We start from the raw sequence: 14,352 nt of genomic DNA, 5'->3' as shown, positions 1-14,352 counted from the left end.
AAGAATTCACAGTGATCTATCCTCACACACAGAAATACTGACTGATTTCAGAGAAAGCTTTGGGAACTCCCAGAATATCAACAGGACTCAGCTTTAATGAAACTTCCAGTATCCAGCTTATGAAAAGCGCTCCCTACCTAATCTTTTAAGCACATAGTGTTAAATTTGGCCACAAGTCGTTCAAAACAATTTGTTTTCTAATATGACTTTTTCTCTTCGAGGGCACTTTGACCACAGATTAGGAAATTCTGAAAAATTCAAGGAACAGATTCATGCAGTTGGGAGCTGAATGCCATACCAAACAGGCAGCTGTGATTTTCAGGTGTGAGAGAAACATCCAAAAATTCATCCCTCTTCAACTGTCCTTCTTTTTCTTCCCTTTGCTATTGTTAAAGGTCACTACAGCACAGCACTCTTTTCCCCACTGAATATTGGAAGTTGCCTTGACTGTCCATTGCAGATAATTACTCAAAGACTTACTGATGTTTCAAAGTTTGATATAATTGAGTATGTGTGGGCACCATTAACGCATGGAAGTGTAAAATCAGATATTCTCTTCAATAACAGGTCATTATTCTGATGTAATGGTGGTAATACAGATTTTCTTCCTCATCTTTTTATATTATAAAATTCAAAACAAATATTTTCTGCACAGCATTTTCTAATGAATATGTAAATGGGAAAGTAAAAATGACGGCTACTTTTTTTGTTTCTTTTGATTGGTTGTTTTTTTGTTGTTGTTTGTTTGGTGGGGTTTTTTTTTTTTTTTCATTTTTTCCTTTCTGGGTGTGTAATGAATGAAAACTTAAATAAAAAGCTTTCCCAAAAATCTACTTCTTAGAAAGTCAGCAGTGACTAAAGACTATTAAATATTGTATTTCTATTGTTAGAGTCTGAAGAAGAGTGAGTAGAGTAATATTGAGGACAAATTTTCTACAAATCTGCCTACACCACTGAAGCCAGCACTGAACTCACATTACAAAATCATCAAAAAACATCTAGGCTCTTCTGTAAAGACCTCCTGCACTGATCCAGCTTAGCAAAAGCAAACAACTAGGTTATGCATTGAAACTGGCCGCAGTAATCAGCACCTTTCCCATCCACTGTTAATTGCCTGCACAGAAGCAAGAAATATAATCATGCTGTACTCTCACTCTGTCACTTGGTTATACTAATGACACAGCCATCAAATTTTGAAACTTAAATCAATGTAGTGATAAGCAGAATCTTTAATATTCAGTGCAAGTGTTTAATTGGGTCTCAAGAAGGCACAAAATCATGCTGTGTATCTGTGATAAAGTAGACCACTGTAATGATTACACGCGTTTGAGAAAAGGCAAGACTGCAGAAGTTACAAAAGATCACTCTGTATTGTGACACAGTAGATGGAGAACAAATCCATAACATAAAGGTAACCATGATTACCAATCCTCCCCTGTAAATACTTATTTTGGCATCAAGAGGAACATCTTTAGACCCTGAAACTTCTCCGTCTTACAACCATGTTACTTTTGTTATGTGGTGCGCGTTGGCATTTAAATACCAGTGCACACAAATCAGTTTAGCAGATTTACACATGTGCTATTATGCCCAGGATATTTTAAGAAAGACTTTGCATGCTGTCTTGCAAGTGTCCTGATTTTCAAAGACTGCTGAACAGGTCACCTTTGCAAAATCAGACCTTTTCATATTGTTTCCAATAAGGTGCCTTAAAACATAATTTCTAAAAGTCAATAATCTTTTAAAATTCAGCTTTGTTGTACTGTGATGGCTTGACCCTGGCCAGCAACCAAACACCTACCCTGCTTGCTCACTCCCCTCTCCCACAGTATGGGGAGAATATAGAAGGAACGTGCAAAGAGTCATGGAACAAGACAAAGGCAGTTTGATAAGGCAAGCAAAATCCATACATGTAATCAAAGCAAAACAAGGAATTCATTTAATACTTACCATAAGCACCAGATATCCAGCCAATTCCAGGAAAGCAGGGCCCCAGCATGTGTAACAGCTATTTGGGAAGACAAAAGCCACAGTCATCAATATCCCCATGTCTTTGTCCTTTCCCTCATCTTTTATTGCTGACCACAGCATCATATGGTATGGTCAGCTGGAGCCAGCTGTCCCAGCTGTGTTCCCTCCCCACCTCTTGGCCAACCCCAGCCTCCTGGCCTTTGGGGGAACTAGAGGCTTGGAGGAAAAGCCTTGGTGCTGTGCACACACTGATCAGAGACCAAGAAGATGGAGTGTTATCGTCACTCTTTAGTTGCACATGCAAAGCACAACACAATACGGAATGTTATGAAGAAAATTAACTCCATCCCAGCCAGGCTCACTACAAGTAATATCCATATTTGATTTCTCTCAAATTCCTATAGACTTGGACTGTACTGTTTTTACAAATTAATATTTGTGCCCATCATCTATAATTTTTGGCACATATGCTGATTGTAAACCCACTGGGTGATGAAGTTAACTCTTTTCTAATGAACAGTAAGCTAATGCACACAAAATTCAACATATGAAGGAAAGGGATTGGAGTAAAATTGTTTAGAATATTTATCACATAAGATATTTTTCAAGTACAATACCATTAAGTCTAGAATATGTATTATAATGCTTTAATACTACAGCCTAATTGTACAACCAAACTCTGCTTTTCTATATTTAAGAAAAATCAAAATAGTTAGATTTTATCACATGATAATTCAGGGACTAAAATATATTACATGAAGAGGCAAAGACAGCAACCTTTAACTTGTCCATGACAGACTTTTTTTTTTTTTTTTTTTTTTTTTTTTTACTAGAATTGAGCAAATATTAAAAAAAAATAGACTTAGTTCTCTAAGTCTATGGCTAAACTATGGCTAAACTTCATGCGACTGAACCGCATGAAGTTCAATAAGAGCAAGTGCCGGGTCCTGCACCTGGGACGGGGAAACCCTGGCTGCACGTACAGACTGGGCGATGAGACGCTGGAGAGCAGCCTTGAAGAGAGGGATCTGGGGGTCGTGGTAGATAGCAAGTTGAATATGAGCCAGCAGTGTGCCCTGGCAGCCAGGAGGGCCAACCGTGTCCTGGGGTGCATCAAGCACGGCATCGCTAGTAGGTCGAGAGAGGTGATTGTCCCGCTCTACTCTGCGCTGGTGCGGCCTCACCTCGAGTACTGTGTGCAGTTCTGGGCACCACAGTATAAAAAGGACATGAAACTGTTGGAGAGTGTCCAGAGGAGGGCTACGAAGATGGTGAAAGGCCTGGAGGGGAAGACGTACGAGGAACGGCTGAGGGCACTGGGCCTGTTCAGCCTGAAGAAGAGGAGGCTGAGGGGAGACCTCATTGCAGTCTACAACTTCCTCGTAAGGGGGTGTCGAGAGGCAGGAGACCTTTTCTCCATTAACACCAGCGACAGGACCCGCGGGAACGGGGTTAAGCTGAGGCAGGGGAAGTTTAGGCTTGACATAAGGAGGGGGTTCTTCACAGAGAGAGTGGTTGCACACTGGAACAGGCTCCCCAGGGAAGTGGTCACTGCACCGAGCCTGACTGAATTTAAGAAGAGATTGGACTGTGCACTTAGTCACATGGTCTGAACTTTTGGGTAGACCTGTGCGGTGTCAAGAGTTGGACTTGATGATCCTTAAGGGTCCCTTCCAACTCAGGATATTCTATGATTCTATGAACTCTCGTGCAATGTTGGAAAGAAATCTCTTGATAGATGGGCATTGCCTCAAAGCAAGTGTTTTTCATTTACATTAAACAAGGAACCAGTTAAATGTGGTTTGTTAAAATCTAAGTTAAATTCAAAGAGAGTTTGCCTGTGATGATATGATACTCAGACAAATCTGGATTGCAGTTGTATGACTCCTCTGAAAGAGAAACACAAAAACAGAACATAGAGGGAACAACCAGATATGCAAAAATACCTGAAAAGAAGCCAAAAAAAGGAGCTTTCTATTAAAGTACTGGCTTGGAAGATATTTAAGACTGAAGGAAGCAATCATTATTTGATTATTACTACCCTTGTTGAGGAAACAGGACATTCTCAGCCTTGTTTTGTGAATAAAAAGGACTTGTTCAACGTAAGGATTCTGGCAGTGATAGACTTGTCTTGGAAGAGCTGTTCCTCCCTCTGAATTAAAAATAAATAAATAAATAAATAAATAATAAAAAAGGAAAAAGAGCTTTCTGGGATTGTTCGACTACCAGCTTACTTCCAAAAACTCAGGCTGAAGTCCAGTTAATATATTTTATCTTTTTACAGGGAAAAATTGATTTTCTACATCATCACCAAAGATCATGATGATGGTTTCAACTATCCCTCTGCAATGCTCTTTATGCCTCTGTATGGTATAATTTTGGACTTCCTCAGAAATAAGGCAAAATCACAGGTCAGCTAGCTTGTGCTGTATCAGCTGAGAGATGTAAAGAATCTATAAGACAATGTAGCTCTCATTGCAAGGCTGGCAGCTGAGGTAACCCAATTCTCAAGTGTAGTCTTAGCATGGAAGTAATAAACACACACTATTAAAAAATAAATAATATTTTTTTAAAAAAATTACAACTCCTCTGCATTCTCCGTAACTATTCATTCTAAGTGGAGGGGCAGCAGCAGGCTCTGTACATTTCCTACAAGTACCATCTTTATACATCATCTCTTCACATTGTTGTGCAGGTGTGTACAAGTGGCACCTGGGTCACTTGTATTTCCTGGTAAAGTCATTCCAACCTTTGTGAAGCTTGTGAGGACTTTTGATATGGAAAAACACTCAAAACCATAGGTGGCCTTAATACTATACCCTTTCCTGACAGAGGTCTATTCTGTTTATAACCAAATTTTCAAGCACACTGAATAGCACCTCAAACTTCATATACATCTCCTCACTAATGTGACAGCCTACATGTTCACCTGTTGTGAAATAAATTATAAAATTTGTCTGTAATTTTGAGCTATTTTTTTGCCTTTCTTAAGCAAGAGAATAAGAGCAATTTACCTTTGACTTGTGCAGTTAAAATCATTTCTTTATTCTGATTATATTTGACAAAGGCTGCAATATATGTTGCAGGGTCACTGCTTGTTGCAGAAAACAATCATCACAGTTGTTATATAATTGTGCTGTACTAATTGAAGCTGGAGATATTTCCTGGGCAGTAATGAGTAATAGGGAGGCCCAAAATGCTATAGCAGCCACTAATTATTCCTTTAGTAGCTGTCCCATGCTAGGTCTGATTTTGGCAGAACTACACAAAATATCAGATGAAAATAAGTGTACACTGCAATAATATGATCTTTAACATTTTTCCCAACATAAAAACCCTTAAAGGTGATATTTTTTCAATCAGTAAAAGCCCCATAGTGCTCAGATCTGCGGAATATTTTCACTTTTAGACTGGTATTAATTGTTGGACAAAAGACCAATGTCAAAACCCCCTCTTATGCCTCCTTGTTTCACAAGGGATCAGATGATAACAAACTCGTTACTAATTTGCTTTACTTTTTTCCACCATCACTTTCCTTATGAAGAACAAAATGATTGTGAGATTTTTTCATAGTAAGTCAGTGTTTATGATGGAAAGTCCTGCCAGACACATGAAACAGCAATTTCCCTCCTGAGGTGCATGAGTTTGGGGAAAAAGGAGTTTTCTCAGCTCAGAAAAGCATCTTAGATTTCTAGACTGGTGGGCTTGTTTCCTGCTCCTTCTCCTCCAAGGCAGGTGTTGCCTGTTAGGTGTGATGACTGATGTTTCCCACAGGGTGACTTACCAGCCACAACCAGCTCTCCCAACGAAAGCCACTCAGGAAGGACAAGAAGGTTTGTCTCACCCAAAAAAAGTAATGCAGCAATAAACAGGCCCAGCCTTAAGCAGGGTAAAACAAAGCAACTGCTAAGCATGATGTCACTACTGCATCAGAATAATATATATCCAAACTTGTTCTGGTAAGGCTGATCTGCTGCAGATTCTTGTTAATAGACAGGCCATGTTTACTCTGAAGTTATTTTTCTTTCTATTTCAGCCCTTTAAAGCCAGATGCAGGCAAAGAAATCCATGAAGAGATGTTTGTGATTCCCAGTGAAATGGAACGAAATAAATGGCTATGCTGAGTAATATGCACACTCTATCCCTTTTCCTACATTTACTCAGACGTATTCAGCCAGAACACTGGTGTTCTCTGTGTCATTGGGGAGTCAAATTTACCTCCATCTCTGAAGGAAAAAAAAAAAAATCAACACAGGATATAGGCACAAATACTCTATGCTATAAACTAATTTATGTTTCCTGCCTGCATTTACTGTTTTCACAACTCACTGCTACCTTTTGGCCACCACCTTCTGTATCAGCACCAAATAAAATACTGAGGGGTGCTCCTGCTGCATTTGTGGGTCACCCCAAAGGAAAACCAGGCAGGCAGACCAGGTGCTGCTCTTTGTGTGGATATCCTTTCTCTGTGAACCTGTCCCTTTCCCCTTTCTGATATCAAGGGACGACAGTAGTCTTGTATCTACGCCTGGATTCTGTACGAAGAAAAACTAACTGGATCCTGTATGAAGAGGAAAAAAAAAAAAAAAAAAAGCAGAGGAATGCATTAAATTGTGCAAGTGATAATAGATTGCCTAAGAACAACATTAAGTTGTTCAAGTGTGTGCAGAAAAGAGCAACAAAGGTGGTGAAGGGACTAGAAAATGAGATTTAAGAGGAGCACCTGAGGGAACTGGGGCTGTTCAGTTTGGAGAAGAGGAGGCTGAGAGGGGAGACCTCATCACTCTCTACAATTACCTGAACAGAGGCTGCAGCAAGGAGGGTTTTGGTCACAGTGCAGGTTGGGTTGACAGTTGGACCTGAAGATCTTTTGCAAATTAAGTGATTCTACTATTCTAACTTTTGCTAAAACGGGAATTAACTATCTGGCAAGGCTACACACAGGTTTGAGAGCCTTCCACCTCCCCACCCCTCCACTCCACTCATTGAGTAGTCTTTTTCTAGTGAAAGTATGATGCCCCTGTTAGTGGTCTGCATTGCCTTTTTTTTTTTTTTTTTTTTTGGCAGAGCCAGCTTAGAGACAGGGAATTTATCCCGTTTTAGAAGCATACAGCCACAGTCTTGGACTTCAGTGGCATAAATCTTCAATGCAAAACTCTGGGAGGAAACTTGTCACTTGCCTTGGGCTGACAAAGAAGGAACTCAGTATGAAACAACAGTACATCATGGCACTCCCAGTTCAAGCATCGCTGCTTTTTCCTTCACTAATACTTTGACAAAACATCTTTCAGACGTGATAAAACAGTGAAGGGACAAAAACAAGTGCCAGAAGAGGAAATTTGATGTGAATTTGACATTCACATCAGTGTAACCACCAGACTGCTCAGAATTAATAGAGCCATATGATAAGCTTGCATTCTGATTACAGCCCTTCTGTGCAAAATCAATACCAAGGAACAAACTGATTTGTGAACTACCTTTAATGAATAATTGCTCAGGCTCTTGAATAACCACCTTCTTGGATCACCACACCCTCCCCAGAAAGAACATAAACTAGTTTCGCTAACATGCTTAAGTTAGCAAAAAATAGGCCACCTCTGTCACAAGACACATGTATTTCTTCACATGTATTTCTTTACGTGTATTTCTTTGGTAGCACCAGAAACAGGAAAGGGCAATGACCTCTGGAAAGAAAAAAGAAATGAACTTGGAGAAGGATTGGGAATAAAATTTAGTGGAATGTATCAATTAAATCTTTGGTGACCCAAAAGTGGCTTTCTTGGTCTGGATCTCTCTATAGGCATTGCCCATTGAACTAAGTCACAAACCTATGACCTTGCAAAAATAAGAGTAAATAAATGCCTTAATTCTGTTTGATGTAAAATTGGATCTGAGATCATTCTAGTCATTCTAGCAAGAAGTAATTAAATTTTACAGATATGGTGCCTTATTTCATGTTTTATGTATGAACATTTATGTTCCTATTGGGTATGAACATAAATGAATTCTTTGGAACAAGGATGGCAAGATGGGAAGGCCAGCCTGGATCTACTATCTCCCAATGTTTGACACAGGCAGTAAAAAAAAAATAAATAAAAATAAAAAAAAATGTTACTTTATAAATGTAGAAGCAGAAAAACAGAAGTTGAAAATGCACCACACAGATTTTAAGTGATCCTTGATGATACTGAAATACTACAGAGTACTGCTGCAGTATTCTGTGAACCAATTTCTGGTTATATCAGACATCCAGCCAGGAATTCGCAAATAATCTTGTGTACAATATTGCCCAGAGCCTTTGCTGAGTCACTCTGAATTTTTCTTGAATTGCAGTATCTGCTTATATTCTGCTAGACAACTACTTACTCTCATGTAGCCATATTAGCTCAGCATTTCCCAGGCATCTTTTGCTGGTAGTCTGCAGGTCTACCCTGCCTTCACCCTGCTGCCTGCCTTACCTGAATCAGTATGATTGCCCAGCAGAGCACTGCCTGTCATGTCTTATTAACATTCTTCAACTACAGCAGGACTGAATGGCATGTCATTTACGTGTAGAAACAATTCACTGTCTATTACAAAAGTGATTATAAATTAATCTCTAAGCTTTGACTTTAGCTTGTACCTGACATTTTTATAGACATCTATACTTCATTCTGGTAGTTCATGACAACAGATCCCTTTGACTAAAGTGCTGCCTGTTAATAAGCAATCTGCCCTAATTCATTATCTCACACTTTATTAAGCATAGGTAAACAAGAGCCTGTAATTTTTTTTTATAGTTTATTTGACCTCTTAGTAAATGTTCATGCTAATTTGAGCTCTTCTCCCATTTAGTTCTTATTTGCTGATTTCAATGACTAAAAGAAGAGAAAGTACTTTCAGCTAGATATGTAAGTTTTTCCAATGTAAATACAAACTAAAGCATTCTTCCTCCATATTGGCCCCTTACCCTACCTCTCTTGCTGCTGCTTCTCTTTGCAGAAAGTGATGGTAATGAAGTGTGGTGGTGTTACCCTGCTGAGCAGTCAAACTCCACCACAATTGCTCTCTCACTCCTCCTTCTCAGAGGAAGAGGGAGAGAAAATACAATGGTAAAAGGCTCAAGGGTTGAGATAAGGACAGGGAGATCATTACACTGCAGTTGCCCCTGGTTAATAAGTCTAAATCATCTTTAGAGTTAACAAAAATTGACAACAGGAATGATGACTGAAATTTAAGAATTTACTATAAAAGTAATGTCAGAATGGAAGAAGGTAGTTAATACACTGACTTCTGTCAGGCTGGCTGTAGTTGAAAGTCAGCTAACAAAAGAATATTTTAGCTGGTCTTTTAAAAGGTCTTTTTTATATATATTTATTAATATAAACTCCACTGTTACATCTTGAGATTCCTAAATAATGCTATGAGAATGACAGACCACAACACTGCAGAACTAATGGACTTCTATTAGCAGAACTTCATAGAATCATAGAACTATTTTAGCTTGCAAAAAACCTTCAAGATCATCAGGTCCAATCTCCACCCACCTAACAGCATGGGTCCACTGCTACACCATATCCCTAAGTGCCACCTCCACACATCTCCTAAATACATCCAGGGATAGCAACTCTCCTCCCTCCCTGTGCAGCCTCTTCCAATGCTTGACCACCCTCTCCACGAACAAATTTTTCCAGATATCCAATCTAAACCTCCCCTGGAACAACTTGAGGCTATTGCCTCAGTCCTATCACTTGTCACCTGAAAAAAAAAAAAAAAAAAAAAAAAAAAGACCAACACCCTCCTCACTGCAACCTCCAATCAGGGAGCTGTAGGGGAGACCTCGTCACTCTCTATGTTCTCCATACTGAATAGCCCCAGTTCCTTCAGCCACTCCTCTTAAGCCTTGTTTTCTAGTCCCTTTGCCAGCTTTGTTGCTCTTTTCTGCACGCACTTGAGTAACTCAGTATCCTTCTTGTAGTGAGGATCCCAAAACTTAACACAGCACTCAAGGTGTGGTCTCGGTGCCAAGTACTGAGGCACAATCACTCAGTTCCCTACAACCTTCCCTCTCTTCACTCTACAAGAAACAGGGACACGATTTTGACTGGCATATAAACACTGAAGGCAGCCACCCAATTGGATATTTCATTCCCATTTACCTCAGGAGCCATCAGAATGGAAAATTATTTCATTTTCTTCTGAAAAGAAAAAACATAAAATTTTTTTGCACCTTTTTTCTATTAGTATGCTAGTGTTTAGTAAAATGGTAGCCCAATCCCCATCAGCAGATTCAGTTAATAAAATAATAGTGATTTTATAATTGAAATAATGAAAATATGGCAAGAACAAAACATTTTCAAAGATGTCAAAGTGTATGTAAGTGATATATACTTTATATAAATAATTATTTTCCACAAATAACTGGGTTATTGTATCTACTAAGTGTCCTAGGTAGTCTTAAACCATTTTACCAGGTCTCATTGTCTCCTCCTCATCCTTCTGTATCAAATATCACAGCCACTGCCCTGGTATTTATAATCCTGGTCTCAAGAGCTAATGTGCCTACTATTTTCTATTGTAATAGGTTCTTGATAATTATATGGTTATGTGGTGGCAAGAATTATAACAAAGTGTCAGCTTTTAACACACTCATTGTTGATATCCTTAAATACCAACATACTGTAAAATATTTGTTTAGCTCCAATTTGCCAAAATATTCTTTAAAAATTACAATAAAACATCAATTAATCTCTATTCAGACACAAGCACATAGTTGAAGACAAAGGTGCACTCAATTAGTGGAACTTAGAAAACCATTATCTTCTGATTTAAAGACCACTCTTTGGAGCAAAAACTGTTCTTTCTCATGTCTGGACAGCATCTAGCATGCAAGTGTTATCACAGCACTAACAAGCAATAAAGCCCACAGGCAACATGACAAATTTAACCTCATCACCGACGGGTATGTCTTCAGGGCAGCCTTACAACTATGCCTTCCTGTCAGACTGTGTCCTATTTTATACCAACATCACCTGAAAAAGGCATTAGAGAAGCTGTACATTACATAATCAGACCCTCGGTTATCACAGCTAGGGCTTCCATGCTTTGCCCAAAAGCTTCCTGTGGGTCCAGATTCAGAGTAATCAGCCTTGGTCCCCCAGTTTGAGGTCCAACAGCACATACCATTATCCTCACAGTGCAGGGGTCCTACACTTTCCTAAGGCAGCCCAATTTTTCCATGAGGCTGTTGTTCAGAGGAAGCAGTGACTTCTTTCTAGCTGAATAAATGCTTAATTGAATCTTTCATGAATTATGCAAGGAAGCCAACAATTTCCAACCCTGTAATTGTTGTTATTTGTTCAGCTCTCTCATAAGGAAGCAGGCTTCATTTCCACCTGTCTGTTGTACAGATATACACTGGCAGGTGTAAAGAACAAGTGAACTGAGGAAAGAAAAGGACTACCTAGACCAAAGCAATCAGAATAATACTGCTACCTGAGAATTACTACTCAGAGCAGTTTCCTTGGACTATAAAACCTAGAGATTTCCAATCTGTGTTTTATAAATAAAACAAGACTTTGTGCTTAGTATTTCACACGTGTTTTTTTGTAAAGTCTTAAGTCACCAAACAAAAACTTCTTTTTTTCTTCCTAAAGTCAGAAAAATACCATCACTGTCAAATTAGATAAAGTACAGAGATAGAAGCTGTTACTGACTAGGAGCCAGTAAGTCATCAGCTAGATTTCCAGAACTACGAAAAAGCCTAAAAAATTAAGAACAGCCAAGTATCTAGGCAAGAGCGAGGAAGTATCACTCCAGAAAATATGAACATCTTACCTCTGAACCCCTGGAGATGTTCATTCACATGCGGCAAATTTCCAGCTTAACCAACATTAGTAATTAAGAGGCAGCAAAAACACACCCTTCTATTAGACTGCATCAGAAGCACAACTTGAATTCATACAAGACCGCAAGACTCAGTCTCTGCAATTCTTTAGAAGCTGTCTCTTGAAACAATATGGCCTATGAACTAAAAAATTATCCTTTCCTTGATCTCCAACTATTATCAGTGCAGATCAGTCAGACTAATATTCAACGCCCTGCCCTGAAAGCAAATTTCCGTTGCTGGGAGACACACTGAAGCAGATAGAAAGGCAACAATTTTGAGAACGAGCTTTAATAAAAAGAAGAAAAGGTAACATCTTGAATCTAAACGGCATTCATGCACCACCAGAAAACCTTTAACCTATCAAAACCTTGTTTATCGTTGGTTTTGCTCTGTCTTACATCTGTTCTCTAAGTAGCAGGAACATTCAAGGTACATAAATCTATGACAGTGATGGTTTACCATAAGGGAGGTCAAAGGAAAGACATTTTACCAGCACTAGCACATCTATGTCAAACACTACACACTGAAGCTACAAAAAAATAAATAAATAAATCTATATTAACAGTTTTTAGCTCAGAACAAAGTATTCATAATGCCATCAGGATAAGGATTCAGATATCAGTTTTTTTAAGTCACAAATGAGGTTTCTTGTTCAAAAAACACTTAAGCTATTGTGTCCATGCCTCTTGGCACTTAAATGACCTGATTTTTTGAGCTTTGCAATTCTGAAAAATCAGGACACTTATTTGCACCCCGAAGTAACAATCCAGATTTCCTCACTTTCTCACAGGCAGAGACTCTCATTTGCAGCAGTCAACGAACACTGGAGACTGAGATTACAAGACAACTAATAATCCTGCTTGATTTTAGACAATCCATTTCTCCCCCGAGAAGCATTATTACTTTGGCAATAAGTGACTTGAAAAAGTGGATTCATCATCAGCCACTGATTACTCTGCAGATGTTTTAAATTCATCACTACCCAGCTTAGTGTTCCCTAAATTAACTGTTTTCAAAGTCTTTACAACAGTTCAGCAATTAGAAGATAGCATATAATTACTCTTATTAATAACAATAGATATCAGAGGAGAGAGTGATTTATTAAATAGAATATGACTCAAAAGAAAAACAGTTCTAGTCAAAGGACTGAGATGTTCATTATGTAAATTAAACTACTCAAATATTGTAACCAGAGTACATGTAAGGTTTGCAGCAATGCTAGCTCCTTAAGTCAATCAGTAGATCCTACCAGGCAGAAAGCCTCCTTAAGCACTTGATCAAAACTTAAGTACAAAACACAGCACATGCTTAAGTGATATGCAGCAATTTTTACCACACTGGCCTGTAATTCATAAACATACAGTCATACCACGTAGCATTAATACATCAACAATGACAGAAGCATGATCCACTTTCTGCACAAATAGTGTTTCATGTCATTTTTTTTCTGTAAGGCTGAGGAATATTCTAAGCCCCATATGGAACGAACCTGTTACTAACTTTGCAGGAGCAACTTCATTGCCACATAACCTCAGCTGCAGGACATGGAAACAGTATGTAACTGCTTCTTTCAAAAGTGAAGACAGAAGGAAAAAAGTTAGGATAAATATCCACTTTCAGCCTAGTCCTCCCCCCCCCCTTTAAAAAAAAAAAAAGTCTTCTATTCTTACCTCAGCAAGTATCTTTTATGAGTACTGAATCCATCTTAAGCAGAAAGTGCTGGTGTTTGACTTTTTATCAACACACTATTACACATATAAAGCCCCATAACCTTGAACATACCGAGCATTAGTTAAAATGGGATTTTCATACTTCCACTTCCAAGAATTTATTTTTTTCCTGAGACAAGAAATCTAAGTGTAAAGCAGTTGAAACAATAATCACCTGTAAGCCAGAGGGTTCTGCTGCTGTCCAGGCGGACCTTGACAAGCTGGAGAAATGGGCTGATACAAACCTCATGCAGTTCAACAAGGAGAAGTGCAAAGTCCTGCACCCGAGGACAACCCCAGGGACCAGGCAGGGAACCACCCAGCTGGAAGGCAGCTTTGCAGAAAAGGACCTGAGGGGTCCTGGTGGACACCATGTGGAACATTAATCAGCACCATGCTCTTGCCATAAAGGAGGCCAACGGTGTCCTGAGCTACATAGAGAGCAGTGATGCCAGCAGGCTGAAGTTACCCTCTCTGCTCAGCACTTATGAGGCCCCACCTGGAATCTCTGTCTGGTTCTGGACTCCCCAGTACAAGAGTCATGGACACAATAGAGTTCAACAAAATGATAAAGGAAATGGAGAATCTCTCCAACGAGGAAAGGCTGATAGAGCTAGGACCGTTCAGACTAGAGGAGAGAAAGCCTGGGAGTAGATTTCACCCATGTATGCAAATACCCAAAGGAAAGGGTGCAAAGAAGGTGGAGAAAGGCTCTCTTTTCAGTGGTGGCCAGTGACTGGTGGAAATGGGCACAAAATGAAACACAGGAGGTTCCATCAGCAAACACTTCTTGACTGTGTGAGT

This window comes from Anas platyrhynchos, chromosome 2 (assembly GCF_047663525.1).
Source record: "Anas platyrhynchos isolate ZD024472 breed Pekin duck chromosome 2, IASCAAS_PekinDuck_T2T, whole genome shotgun sequence".
NCBI classification, from domain to species: domain Eukaryota; kingdom Metazoa; phylum Chordata; class Aves; order Anseriformes; family Anatidae; genus Anas; species Anas platyrhynchos.
Note: the sequence above shows the minus strand (reverse complement) of the source record.